Below are 14328 nucleotides of genomic sequence, written 5' to 3'. Positions count from 1 at the left end.
CAACACAGTTACTCTTGAAAGGAAAGTGAATTAAAATTCATCTCCTTGGGAGCACTTGTGAGGAGAACTTCATGGCCCCGTGTGTTAATTGGAGAGTTTCTGAGGACCCAGTGCAACTGGGGATTAGCTACATAGCACCATACACCAGTCAGCCCCTCTCAATCCCCTCCCAGGATGGAACTCAGGAGCTGCCAGGGTGGGTGACTACTCCTCGGCAGGTCAGGTTTCCAGCTGGGAGCAGGATGGCTCCACGGAGGGCTGGAAAGGCAGTTAGCACATCCCAGCTGGGGCTGAGTGTAGGGCTCTTGTTTCTTTTTTCAACTCATTCACTACCTGTCGAAAATGATGAATTCCATTGTTTTGAAATGTCCTAACCTATGAAGGCAGCACCCCTGCCTTTTCTGTTCCCTGTCGCATCTTCAAACGTTTAGAATTGTGTCTGGCTCTGGCATATAGTAGATGCTCAATAAATATTTGTTGGATGAGTAAATTCCATAGTTGTCTTCACTGAACTCTAAGTTCTATTTGTCAAGGACCATTTCTGTCTTATTTAATCTCTAAGGCTTGATATGGTATAGGGCATGTCATATATGATCAATAAATATCTACGGAACTGAGCTACTTCTGGGACATTCTTATTACTCCTTAGGAGAATCTCTGTGGCCTCGCTGTTAGGAGCAGGGCTTTGGAGTTAAGCAGTCCTGAATGAGAATACTTACTCAGCTACTTTGTCTCTGGGGATCTTGAGGCACGTACTTTCAGCTCCTTGACTCTCTGCTTGCTATGGGAAAGACAGGGATAATAATACCTACTGACTTTTTTCAATGCATGGGGTTTTTGGAGAATTAAATTGCAGGGGCATAACACTTAATAAATGATAATTATAATTGTTGTTGTTGACATTATGTCTCACTTCTATTTCTCAGGCAGATAATCGTGCCCGTATTACTTGGTTGGGTTTTAAGTGGAAAAGGTGACCTGGTAGTGTGCCAGGGAGAGCTGGACAGTACTTGAGTTCTGCTTCTAGGCCAGTGACTCTCAGTCTGGAGCTCAAAGGGTGATCTGGGTGCTTTGAGAATTACTCACAAGTTGTTAAAGAGTCCAGTGAAAATCCCAATTGTCCTTGATGAAAATGCATTATGTTGGGGGGGAAGGGGAGGGGGGAGGGGTGGTGCATGCTGATGGGCATGGATCAAAGCCACACAAGACTTAAAGAAAACAATGAATCCATCATTACATAATAAGTGCTGTCTTGTAGACAAAAGATTTCCATGGCTGGAGGTTTTGAGGGGAAATAACAAAGGGGCCTAAACATTGTTATTTAATGACTCCCAGTCTTCGCTTCTCCCTGAGGGCTAGAACACAGATAAAGTAAAGCCCGGTGGTTAAGTTTAGGAGCTCTTGACTCACCTCCTGGAATGGAAGCCTGACTCTTCAGTGTACTGCCTTGGGCAAATTACTACACCCCTCCTTTGTCCTCATCTATAAAATGGAGATAATAGTAGTCATGCTGATTATGAGAGTTAAGTGAAGCAATTCATATACAGAGCTTAAAGCAACACCTGGCCCACAGTAGATGGTTGCCTGCCATTTTTGAATCATCCTGATTGCCTTTCCTTTTTCCCAGGTGATATTCTCTAGTCAACTTGTTGGCTTCCCGCTCACCACCTATCACGTTCTCCTGACTCAGGCTGGTTGTGGGGAGCAGATGTGGACCCAACGCTCGCCTGGGGCCTGCCATGATGGTGTTAGGGGAGGATGAACTCAGCCCCGGCATGCTTCCTGATGACCGCGGCCTTCTATTTATACACCAAGCACTGGGCTTGCCTGGAGAACGCCAACATTGCATCTGCAACGCCATCAGCTTGTCTGTTACCTGGAGTCTGAAATCATCCTTTGCTGTTATTATCATAAAGAGTCCCAGAATGGTAGAATGGCAGAGCTGATGTCAAGATCACAACAGCCTCTTAAATCTTACCAATAGCAGTTGTCATGACCACGTCCAATGCAGGAAACACTGGTCCCAGTGCTTGGATTTGCTCCCTTTTTACTGTTATCTCTTGCTCAGTTTCTACAAAAGCCTCTTAGAAGTGGAACTTAGACGTGGAACTACTGGAACTAAGCATGTGCTACAATATTTTTTAAAAAAATCTGTTTTATGAGCAAGCAAGTTGTAGAATGTGGAGCCGACACACCATTTCTAAGATTCATAGTAGCCACGAGAGTTGGACAATGACAATGCCGGGACAGGGCCTACAGAAAAGCGAGTGGTGGAGAGTTCCTTTCTAGGAGGATTTGAGAATCAGCCAAATGCATTATTCCCCCAACAGCTTCTTCTTCATCCTATGTGTTCAATACTCTCAGTCCTGTGGGTTAAGCCTTTGCTTAAGGCAGGCAGCATTGTATGGTAGAATGAACCTGGGCTCCAAAATCAAACACATCTCAAGTCAGGCATCAGTTCTGCAATTTATAAGTATGACCAAGAAAAGTTACTTACCATTTCTGAGCCTCAGCATCTTCACCTGTAAAATGAGGCTAATACCTTCACTCAACTTATAGAGTGGTTGTGAGGATTACATAAACCTATCAATGTAAGCACACAATATACATTAGCTATTATATTAATATGTTAGCTATTATTATTATTAACTTCAAGGCCATAGAATCCCAAATGGCAAATGTTGACTGGACACAGAAGGATAAAAGCAAGGCTCTGGGAAGGAGGAGATGTGGTAAGGCTAGGACTCTAGTCCCAGCAGACTAGGGGTCGGTGTAAGGCCCCAGGAAGCCAGGGCAAGGGGTGAGAAGGTGATGCAATAACGCCAGAGATAACCTTTGTCGGTTTCCCAGTGTGGCCAGGGCCAGCTTGGTTAATGGTTAAGTGAGTGGCGCCTGCAATGGCATGGAAGGCCTTCTTGTGTACTTGGGACTAAACGTGGCTTGTGAAAAACATTCTCCCAATTAGCTGGGGGTGGTGGCGGGCACCTGTAGTCCCAGCTACTCGGGAGGCTGAGACAGGAGAATCTCTTGAACCCAGGAGGTGGAGGTGGCAGTGAGCTGAGATCGTGCCACTGCCCTCCAGCCTGGGCAATAAGAGCGAAACTCTGTCTCAAAACAAACAAAACAAACAAACACACACACACAAACAAAAAAAATTCCCCCAGAGAGGAGGCTCCTCAGGTTGTCTCTGCTGGAAGGGCTGTGTAGAGTGTGATCAGGAACTCCCCTTCCACCATGGAGAAGCTCTGACATCGTTGCCATTCTTGCTGCAGCCATTGTTGCCACTGTCCTCTCTCCACAGTAGCCACTAGCATATGAAGTACCAGGTACTGTGCTAAGACATGCATTGACATGCATTTTCTCTTCCCAACAATACCATAAGAGACATATTATTATGTTACTGTTAAGGAAACTGAGACTCAAAGAATTGAATTGCTTAAGGTCGCACAATGACTAACTGGTAGAGCTGGGATTTGAACCAGGTCTTGGTGTAACTCCGAATCAATATCTTTACTCACTACACTATAATGCATGTTACCATCACTATCACGTTCATTACTGCCATCATCGCCACTGCCACCACCATTACTAGCACCACTACCATGATCATCCTTATCATCAATTTCACAAAAAGCAAAATCACACACTGTGTGTCATCTCTTTTAATATTCACAACATGATAAATATGATTACATCATCTCCATCTTGTATGTGGATTAAATGAGTTATTACATGCAAGTGTTTGGAGCAGTAACTGGTACATACTAAGCTCTTAATGAGTCTTGTTTATTATTATTATTAACAACTTGATACTACCCAGTTCAGATCCATTGGAGAAGTCACTGGGGCCTTAACCTGGACCAAAGCTCCACCCTGGTGCTTTATGGCAAGGAGGAGGTGTGATCCCTGAATGTCTCACCACTGGCCCCCTGTAATGTGACCCACGTGGCCTCTGACTCCTGGGCTGCTGAAGAGGTGTGCAGGAGTTGGCCCCAATGACACTGCACCCATGAGACTAATGTTTGGGATGAGCAACCTCTCCGCCTGTATGAGAAGCCTTTGCACAGGGCCCTACGATGAGGCTAGGAAGGTGGAACCCCATAAAGTCCAGCTCCCAGGTGCCGCTTTGGGCAGGTTTTGTGTTCCTGGCTGGTTCTCCTTTAGGTTGTTGTTGTCGTCATACCTGGGGTGCCCCAGTTCTGCTTCTGGGAGTGCGTGGCTCATGCACCTGGGGCTTCTATTCTCCCATCAGTTTCTTTCTCTATTCCCCTCCCCTTTGGGTCATCCAACCTTACTTACCCCACGGCTGCTCTTCTAGGAGTTTTATTTTTTACAAATAATGCCTGCGGCTTGTATTTCAGTGATGCTTTGCCTCACTTGTTCAGAGTCTAGATTTTTCAAAACTTGCTAGGTATCTGACTGGAAAATCTGGCAAATTTTTGGTCTTGAGTACTGTGACTGTAACTTTCCCAGTACCATACAGCTGCAAAGGACGTGTGTGTGGCAGTGGGGTGGGGTGGGGAGACCAGGGCAAGTCCCAGGTCTGGCTGGACTTAGATCCCTCCATGAACACTTACCCATTCTGGGGGTGACCCTGCCCCAGAATTCATGGGGTACTACCTGGTGGCTTAGATGGGCTGTGTGTCTTACCTTCCACAGCCAGCGATTCTTCTCATATAAAGTCACATGGAGGAAGCCCTGAGACCCCAGCTCTGGGTTTTTCTGATTCCTGGACATGCAGCCTCAAAGAAGATATTGTAAAGACACACACACAAAAGGTGGACATTAAAACAAGATGGACATATGTTGGAGGCAGAGATGGGGTACATGCTCATTGTCTGCGTGCTATTGTGCACACTCGTATGTGTGTACGTGCGTGTCACTCCAAGAAACCATGGGTATGCAATGTTTTGAGTAGGCCAGAATTTTACAGCTGGACAGAGCTAGAGTCTAGTTCTGCCCACCCCAACTCCCCTCCCTTCCCATCATTAACTGTGTGGGAGACACAATAAGGTTAGTTATAAGTGTGGGCTCAGGAATTTAGTTTGCCTGGGTTCAAATTCTGCTTGTATTGCTTATATCAATGAAATCTTAGGCAAATTGTTTGGTCTCTCTCAGCCTCAGTTTCCTTACCTGTAAAATGGAGATGATAATTATACTGACCTATATGGCTGTTGTGACAATCCAGTGAGATAAATGTGTATCAAGTACTTATCTCAGGGTCTGCAGTGTAAACTTGAATGACTCATAGCTGCTAGTTTCTATGCACATGAGGCCACTAACTGTTCATAGTCCTTCTATTTCTTCTGTTAACTGTGTCTGAGGAGGGAGACTGAGAGGCCTCTGACCTGCTTAACTTCACCTTGCCATTCCGCTGATCCGACCTGAAAATATGTCACTTGTCTGTCAGAGTCCTGTGAACAGAGGACAAAATTCTCGGCACTATTTGCCGAGCCTCTTAGTCAAGATGTCAGCCACATCTCTGCTTTCTTGGCTTCATAATTTCTGATCTAATAACTTGGCCCATTGACCTCAAATTCTGCTGTGAGAGTGGGTTTTGCAGGCTTTTCCCAGCTGCACCCTTTGCTGGAGATGTCCTCGGGCCAGGAAAGTTCTTCACTCTCTTCTCTAACACAAGGCAGATGCCATCCACCTAAAGGATGTGAGAAAGAGACTTTGCAGTTGGGTTTCTCTGGTTCTATTCTCTGTGTTCAATAGTTGCTGAGGACATTGACCATCCCTTGAGGGTCTCAAGTTTGGCCAGTTTAACTTATGGCACCTGAAAATGTTTGGCTCTGTGTCCCCAGCCAAATCTCATTGTAGCTCCCATAATCCCCACGTGTTGTGGGAGGGACCCAGTGGGAGATGACTGAATCATGGGGGCAGATCTTTCCCATGCTGTTCTCTGATAGTGAATGAGTCTCACAAGATCTGATGTTTTTAAAAATGGCAGTCTCCCTGCACAAGCTCTCTCTTTTTGCCTGCTGCCATCCATGTAAGACATGACTTGCTCCTCCTTGCCTTCAGCCACGATTGTGAGGCTTCCCCAGCCACATGGAACTGTTAGTCCAATTAAACCTCTTTCTTTGGTAAATTGCCCGGTCTCGGGGATATCTGCATCAGCAGCATGAAAATGGACTAATACAGTGCCTAATGCTCCTGCGTCCACAGGTGAGTTGGTGCAGGCAGGAGTGGAGTGGGTGGGGGTGCACTAGATCCATAGGACCTTCAGGAGCTCGCTGAAGAAGGGGCTCAGCACATGGCTCCAGGTGTGGATGTCAGGATTCCTCTCTTCCTCACTCAGACCTTCAAGGAAGAGAGGGAAAGGTGGAAGAAACTGAGAGACTCCTTGCTCCTCCGACACCAGGGGTGGATGGAACACAGGGAATACTCAGATGCCATTCTCTGCCCACCTTACCAATGGGACTGTGACTGTAGTCATCAGGTGGTTCTACCCAGCTCAGGTGACCCTGTCACTTTGGCTACCCTTGACTATCTCATCCCACAAGAGGCAGCATAGCATGCTGGAATGACACAGGTTTGGCATTGGAGTGACTTGGGCTTGCATCCTGGTCTTACCCCTTATTGTCCGTGTGACATTGGGCAAGTTACTTAACCTCTCTGGATCTCAGTTTTCTCATATGAAAAATGAGGATAATGATATACACTTTGTAAGTTCATGTGAGGATCGAAGTGAAATGACACATGAATGGTGTAGATACATAACATTCAATAAAAAAGTGGTTATTAAAGATGCCCAATAAGATTATTTTAACTTGCGACACTAAAGAGAAAATAAACTGCGTGGTTGAGAATGACAAGAGTCACCATATAGAATAAGCTAAATGTGTTTATAGCTGTACTATGATGTGGGCTTGGTGTTTGCTGCTAATTCTCTCCTTTCCTGAACATTGATGAAACTGATAGACAGGGGATGTCCTTGTTCTCCTTCCTGATCTCCTTTGCTGTCTTTGAGCTGGTTCTGAGGCATGCACTAATCCATTTCCACATGCTACATCTCTCCCTGCTGATTCATGCCGGAACAGTTTCTTTCTTGCATCAGAGCTAATAAAAGAGTTACAGAGATTTCTTGGCCTCTCTGTCTTGTAATTCGAAACTTCAAAGAACAGGGTCTTCCCCAACATCATGTCTATAGCAACAGCGATCTATGTTTCTATTAGCAACTGTACGGATCCAAGCAAATACTGGCTGCACAAATCTCCTTAGGTCTGCAAGTCCTGATCCAGCACTCAGTGAATGCTGCTGGAGCTGTTTTTTCTTTTTTTAAAATAAGCCTTTTAAATAATTATAGATGCACAGGGGTTGCAAAGATAGTACAGAGAGGACACATGTACTATTCACCCAGTTTCCCCCAATGATTATATTTGACATACCTAGGGTACAACGTCAAAACTAGAAAACTGACATGGGAACAATGTGTGTGCATTGCTCTATGTCATTGATCACATGTGCAGATTTATGTAATCTAGATATAGAATTATTCCATCACTTAGGCAATGATCTCCCTCTTGCTACCTAGCCCTTTATGGTCACATCTACCCACTCTTCCTCCACCATTCCTAACTCTTGGCAACCATTAGTCTACTTTCCAAACTGGGATACTTTTTGAAGTAGAAGGGGATGACACTAGCCATCAATTATTACGCTAGGACAACAGGTGTAAACTGGGATATTTGGTCTCCTAATCAAATGTTTTATTTCTGGGTGTGTGGTTGGGAATGGAGTGGGGAGTGAAGCTTGCAGTGAAGTTCTATAGCTTGGGATGAAACATTTTTCAAGAGCTGTCTGAGAGATTTTCCCCTTTGGGTGGAGGGAGCTTCCATTGTCCTGATGTGTAGTATGTGCCCCAGCATCTAACCATTCTACATTCTTGCTTGCAAGAGAGTAGAGTAGCTTCTGCCTTCTATGGAAGTACCTGGAGTACAGGTTTAAGGATAATTCCTTGTTTTGCACCTATCTCAACCCACTGTGTTCTGCCCTGCACTCCCATTGCACCATGAAATTGCAATTACTCAAGTTACCACTGACTCTTCGTTGCTACACCCTGTCCTTGAAAGGTTGGAATTTTCCAGAATATTGGCTCAAGCTCCTCTCTCACCCTGCACTCCCTTGCTGTGTCATCTCACCACCCCATGTCTTTAATAATCACTTAGGGTGATGACATCCATGTTGGTTAATTTCTCAGATTACTGTTTCTGCACTGACCTGGCTTCCTGTGATGAGGCTTAGCATTTCCAGTCTGCACAGTGGCATTTATTCTAGCCTCTATACATTTGGGACTCTGGTTTAAAATTGCTTTTCTTTCTTCTCTTTTCTAATCTCCCCTGCCTTGCTCCAAGTGAAGTATGGATCTAGTCTCCATTTTGTACATGTAAGAAGGTTAGTGCACCAATAATCATCTGTTGAATAATCCTACTGACTTGTTTTAACTCTGTAGCATGATCAGGGAATACTTACCCTTTGATTCACTTTTTGCATTTTAATTGATGCTATATACAAGCAGGTGCACTGTGTTTTTTTCTAAGGATGTTCCCTTTCATTCTCAAGGTGACTGCTTTCTACTTGTCCTTTCCCACTTGTATTTCTTCTCCGTTTCCTTTTGTGCCCTGATCTTTTTTGGGGCTGGTATTTTGCTGTGGTTTTCCAAGAGGGGTACCCTGAGACAGTGGGTGACAATGAAAAATATCCCAGTATAGGAGCTACGTGTATAGAACTACATGACCTGGATCCTTCTATCCTTAATACCCAGCTCAGAAGCTATGTTCTTTGTGAAACTCTTTCTAGTTTCCCAATCAGAAATTATTTTCAGTTCTTTCAGGGTTCTTAAGCACTTCTTTTTAGCTCTGATTTCATCCTGCCTTGTGTCATAGGACACTTACATGCAGCTCTATTAGACTAACAACTCTTTGAGTACTGAGGTGTGCTTTTTTTTTTTTTTTTTTTTGACACAGTTTCTCTCTTGTTGCCCAGGCTGGAGTGCAACGGCATGATCTCAGCTTACTGCAACCATCATCTCCCAGGTTCAAGCGATTCTCCTGCCTCAGCCTCCTGAGTAGCTGAAATTGAAAGGGCCTGCCACCACGCCCAGCTAAGTTTTTGTATTTTTAGTAGAGTTGGGGTTTCACCATGTTGGCCAGGCCAGTTTCGAACTCCTGACCTCAGGTGATCCACCCGCCTCAGCCTGGCAAAGTGCTGGGATTACAGGCATAAACCATTGTACTTGGCTGAGACTGTGCTTTATTCTTCTTGGAGCCACCTCAATAGAATATTGTCTTGCTTATGGTAGATGCTTAGGAAAGGCTTGTAAAAATAATAGTTGTGTGATCTTAGGCAAATCACTCTTCCTCTCTGGTCATTTTTGATTTCCTTACCTGTAAAATGAGGAGATACACAGGGTTGGAAAAGATAATCTTTAAAACTCCTTTCTGCTCAAGAATACTTCAAAAAAAAGTAGCCATCTCCCTTGCTAGCTCTGTGAATTCTAGAATTGTCATCTGGAACCAGTCTATGTCCCCTGGAGCCCCTAGTCTAACTTCAGAGAGAATTGTGAAGCAGAGTTCTTGTAGTACTGACAGTCCTTCTAGGCTTTATGCTGTACTACATTGTCAAAAATAAAATTAACTACTTCCACCCCAGACAAACCAACCAATCAAGCAAAGACTAGAAGAAAAAAACACTCATATAAACATTCACATGCATCTACATATTCACTGCATGTATGTGAACACACATCCCTTGTTTGTTGAAAAGATTGCCTTATACCCAGAGAGATGATGAACGAGGAAGTAAGAGAATCAAACACATCAGTTCCCTTGCTTACTCTCTTTAGCTATTCTTTCCCCTTAGTTATTATTTATAATTTAAATATAACTATTGTTTAGGTGCAAGATATTTTTTATTACAGTTTGTATGGAAGAACCTTAGCAAGAAAAAGCAATTTGCATATTCTTTCCTTAAAAAGAAAAAAAAGAAGGAAAAGAAAAAAAAATGCTCTTCCCCTAACAACATCCTACAGTCCTTCTAAAATAAACCTTTCTTCTTAATTATTCCTGAATGGACATCTCAATCTGTTTCATACGAATGTAAAACTGTTGATACTAATTAAGAAAGAGAAAAACATGAGTAATTAGGAAAAATATTAAAAGTCTTTCTTACATTTGTAGAGGGCTTTGGAGTTAAATAAAATATGCTTTGTTATGAGTTATTTTATTTAATGATTAAAACAACCTATTTGAGGAAGTGAGTGAAGTGTTATAATCCCCATTTTATAGATGAGAAAACTGAGGCTCAGAGAGATTATCTTTCACAAAGTTATGCCTTTAGAAAATTGCTGAGTTCATTTATAGTTCAGGTTTTTTGGACTCTAAACCTAATGCTCCATGTTGTAGGATTCCTAATATTTGATGATATCAACAACAATTTATGTGTTCAATATAGAGCTTTACCCAAGTTTGCAGTTTCCTGGCAAAATAATAAGTTTCATTTCATCTGATGAAAGCTTTTGTTATTATCTTCTCATGTTGTTGGTATTAATTTTAGATGAGTGATTTTTGAAAATCCATTCACATAAATATTAAGTCTTACCATGCCCTTAGCCAGGATGTCTGGTGGGGAGCTGTGTTTCTGGTTTTAGTGAACTCAGCTATGCTGTGGTTTGCTCTATACAAAGTCAGGTTTGAACACAGGGGCAATTGATGTTCAGGTGTGATATGGAGGATGATGTGATGGTGTCTTGTTGACGAGGCAGTGGGGACAGAAAGGAGAAAGAGATCATTGTATCCTTGGAAAGAACTGGGGAAGATAACCTAGAGAAAGGGGTGCTTGAACTGAGGTCTTAATTAGAAGTAATTCTTTCCCATGTGGTAGGGAGCATGGAGAAGTCATTCTAGGTAAAGGAGGTAGTGTGAGCAAATGCATGAAGGAAACACAGAGCATGGTGCATTTCAGGAGATGCAGCCTGTTGTAGCTGGGTGAAGGAGCCTGTTTCAAGTGCGGATAGTCTGATAAATATGGTTTGGGTGTGTCCCCATCCAAATCTCACCTTAAATTGTAGCTCTCATAATTCCCACGTGTTGTGGGAGGGACTCGGTGTGAGATAATTGAATCATGCGGTCAGTTTCCCCCATACAGTTCTCATGGTAGTGAATAAGTCTTATGAGATCTGATGGTTTTATAAGGGGAAGTTCCTTTCGCTTGGCTCTCATTCTCTCTCTTGCCTGTGGCCATGTAAGCCGTGCTTTTCACCTTCTGCCATAATTGTGAGGCCTCCCCAACCACGTGGAACTGTGATTCCATGAAACCTCTTTTTCTTTATAAATTACCCAGACTTGGATATGTCTTCATCAGCAGAATGAAAATGGACTGCTACACTGATAATATGGAAGGAATGAAGGTTAACCTAGTTGGTAAGAATTTACAGGGTCGTCCAGTCTGAAAGTCAGCCCAGCTCTCAGATTCTCCACCACAAAGGAGATTTATGCCAAATGTCTGGGCCAGTGGCTCTCAACCCTGGTCCACATTAGAACTATCCCCAATATTCCGATTCTATTGGTCTTAGGTGGGGTCTGGGCCTCCTCATACCGAAAAAAAAAAAAAAAAAAAAAGCCCCAGTTGATATAAATTAACTGTTAAGGAAAAAAATTATTTTGTCCCCTTGTTAAAACAGTAAGGAAGACTTTATTCAAGACTATTGCAATAGGGGAGAAAGATGGGGCTCAACTCCGAATACAGGAAGGACAAGTGAGGATTTATAGCAAGGAGCAGCATGCAGGGCCAGTGGATGGAAAATTATTGAAAGGAGACATCAAAGATATGGCTAAAGACAGTCCAAGGACTTAGACATCATAGCTCTGGGATGAGGAACTTGATGAGATAGCAGCCTGGGGGGCAAGAGCGAGACTCTGTCTCAAAAAAAAAAAAAAAAGAAGTAGCTGACTTTAAAAGAGTGCTCAGAAGTCATGATTTCCTACCCTGTACTTATGCCTTGCTCCCACTCCAGTAATAATAATAGTAATATATAATATAAAACATATTATTTTTAATGTAAAATATAAATAATACTTTGGATTCGAATGAAAAACCTGCCAAAGAACACAGCTGGCTTTCACTGCCATTGTTTCATCCGTTCCTAGCACTGTAAGAGCAGAGGCACAGCCTGTGGTGAGGCACTAGGTTTCCGAGCTTGACTGTCTTGGTTTAAATTCTGGATTTGCCATTTACTGACCTCGTACAAGTTATGAAGCCTTTCTGTGCCTCAGTTTCCTCATCTGTAAAATTAAGATAATAGTAACATTGCCCTCATAGAGTTGTTGTATGGATCAAATGAGTTAAAACATGCAGAACCCTTAGAGAAGTACCCAGTAAATGGTCAGTATTTATTGGCTACCATTTAGACTTATAAATATGTATTATTTTCTATCACTGCCATAAGCAGTTTCCACAAGCTTAACAGTAACACAGTTTTAATATATTATAGTTCTGTAGAACTCTGATATGGTCTTGCTGGGATACAATCAAGGTGTTGATGGGGCCTCCTTTGTGGAGGCTCTGGGGAGAATCTTCTGTTGCTGTTGTCATGCCTTTCCTAGCTTCCAGAGGCTGCCTGCATTCCTTGGCTCAGGGGCATTCCTCCATCTTCAGAGCCAGCCACATTGCTTTTCTTTGTCCATTCTTACATAGTCACAGTTCCTCTGATCACAGCTGACAAAGGGTTCTCTAGCTTTTAAGAATCTGTATAATTTCATTGGGCTCACCCAAAAAATTCAGGATAATGTCTCCATCTCAATGTCCTTAACTTAATCCAATCTACAAAGTCTCTTTTGCCATAACAAGTAACATATTCATAAGGCCCAGGGAGTAGGATGTGGCTATTTAGGGGCCCATAATTCTTCCTAACACAGGATACCTCCATAATAGAAAATTTAACATCATCCACTGTGATGGTTAATGGTCAACTTGACTGGGTCACAGGGTGCCCAGATATTTGTTTAAACATTATCCTTGGTGTGCCTGTGAGGGTGGTTTTGGAGGAACTTAACATTTACATTGGTAGACTGAATAAAGCAGGTCATCCTCCCTAATGTGGGCGGGCCTCATCCAATCAGTTAAAAGCCTGAATAGAACAATAAGGCCAGCCCTCCCCTAGGTAAGAAAGAATTCCTCCTTCCTGACTGCTTGAGCTGTGACTTCGATCTTCTCCTGCCCTTGGACTGGAACTTATATCATTGGCTCTCTTGGATCTCTGGCTTATCAGCTGCAGATCTTGGGATTTTTCAGCTTACACAGTCACATAAGTCAATTCCTTGCAGTCTCCTCTCTCTCTCGCTCTCTTGTTTTTCTGGAGAACCCTAATGAATACATTCACAGACCCTGCAGCAATATCATCGATATATATTTTTTAAACTGTCAACCAAGGTTTTAGGACGGCTCATTTAGTGTCAGTGCTGGGTCTGGGGAGCAAATAACACAGACCTGGTTCTTGCCCTCGTGGAGATCACAGCCTAATGGACAAGCGGACACTGAACAATTGAGCATAAACTGATCTGAAATTACAGAGGGTGACCAGCAGAATGCAGGCCAGTGCTGTTATAGAGAGTAGCAGAGTGGGAGTTGTAGAGTGGGAGTCTGAAGTCCCAGTGCATATCATGAAATCTACTGAGTGGAGTTGACCTGAATATAAAAAAAAAAAAAGCAAAATGAAATAAAATAGAAAACCTTAGAGCACAGTGAACATAATAAAGGTAAACTGTGCGTTTTGGAAACTTTAGTCTGATGACACTTTCAGACCTACATCTGTGCGTGGATTGCAGCGCCTGCTGTTGATCCTGTGTAACTCAGCAACAACTTTGCAAGCAGGGTCATCGCAAGCAGGGTCACAGAGCCTCCGCTGGCCTGGAGCAGCACCATCTGGAACGCTTAGCCTCTCTGTAGATGTTCTCCAGTAAAGAGGATTTTGGAGGGGTTTGTATGGTCAATTAAGTGTATGGGAATGACACACAGCATCTCACTCACTCAAGTGCAAGGGGACTGGGAACTGGATCCCGGTGTATCCTAGTGTCTATCACACACTTAGTCACATTTTGTCACCTAGGCTCCAAAGCAGTGCTATGAGGGCCCCCATGCCTCAGAAAATCCCTCATCAAGGCATCTTCTCATCTCCTCTTGAAGCACTTCTCTTCTTAGGGATTAGATAAGGCTTCCAGGGCAAGATCCCATGAACCTATTCCTCTTCCTGGTCATGTGGGCAATGTGAGAACAAAAGCTCACATTGTGTTTTAGCCATAAAAAGCTCTGAGCTATGGCCCTGTT

Source organism: Symphalangus syndactylus, chromosome 7 (assembly GCF_028878055.3).
Source record: "Symphalangus syndactylus isolate Jambi chromosome 7, NHGRI_mSymSyn1-v2.1_pri, whole genome shotgun sequence".
Taxonomy (NCBI): domain Eukaryota; kingdom Metazoa; phylum Chordata; class Mammalia; order Primates; family Hylobatidae; genus Symphalangus; species Symphalangus syndactylus.
Note: the sequence above shows the minus strand (reverse complement) of the source record.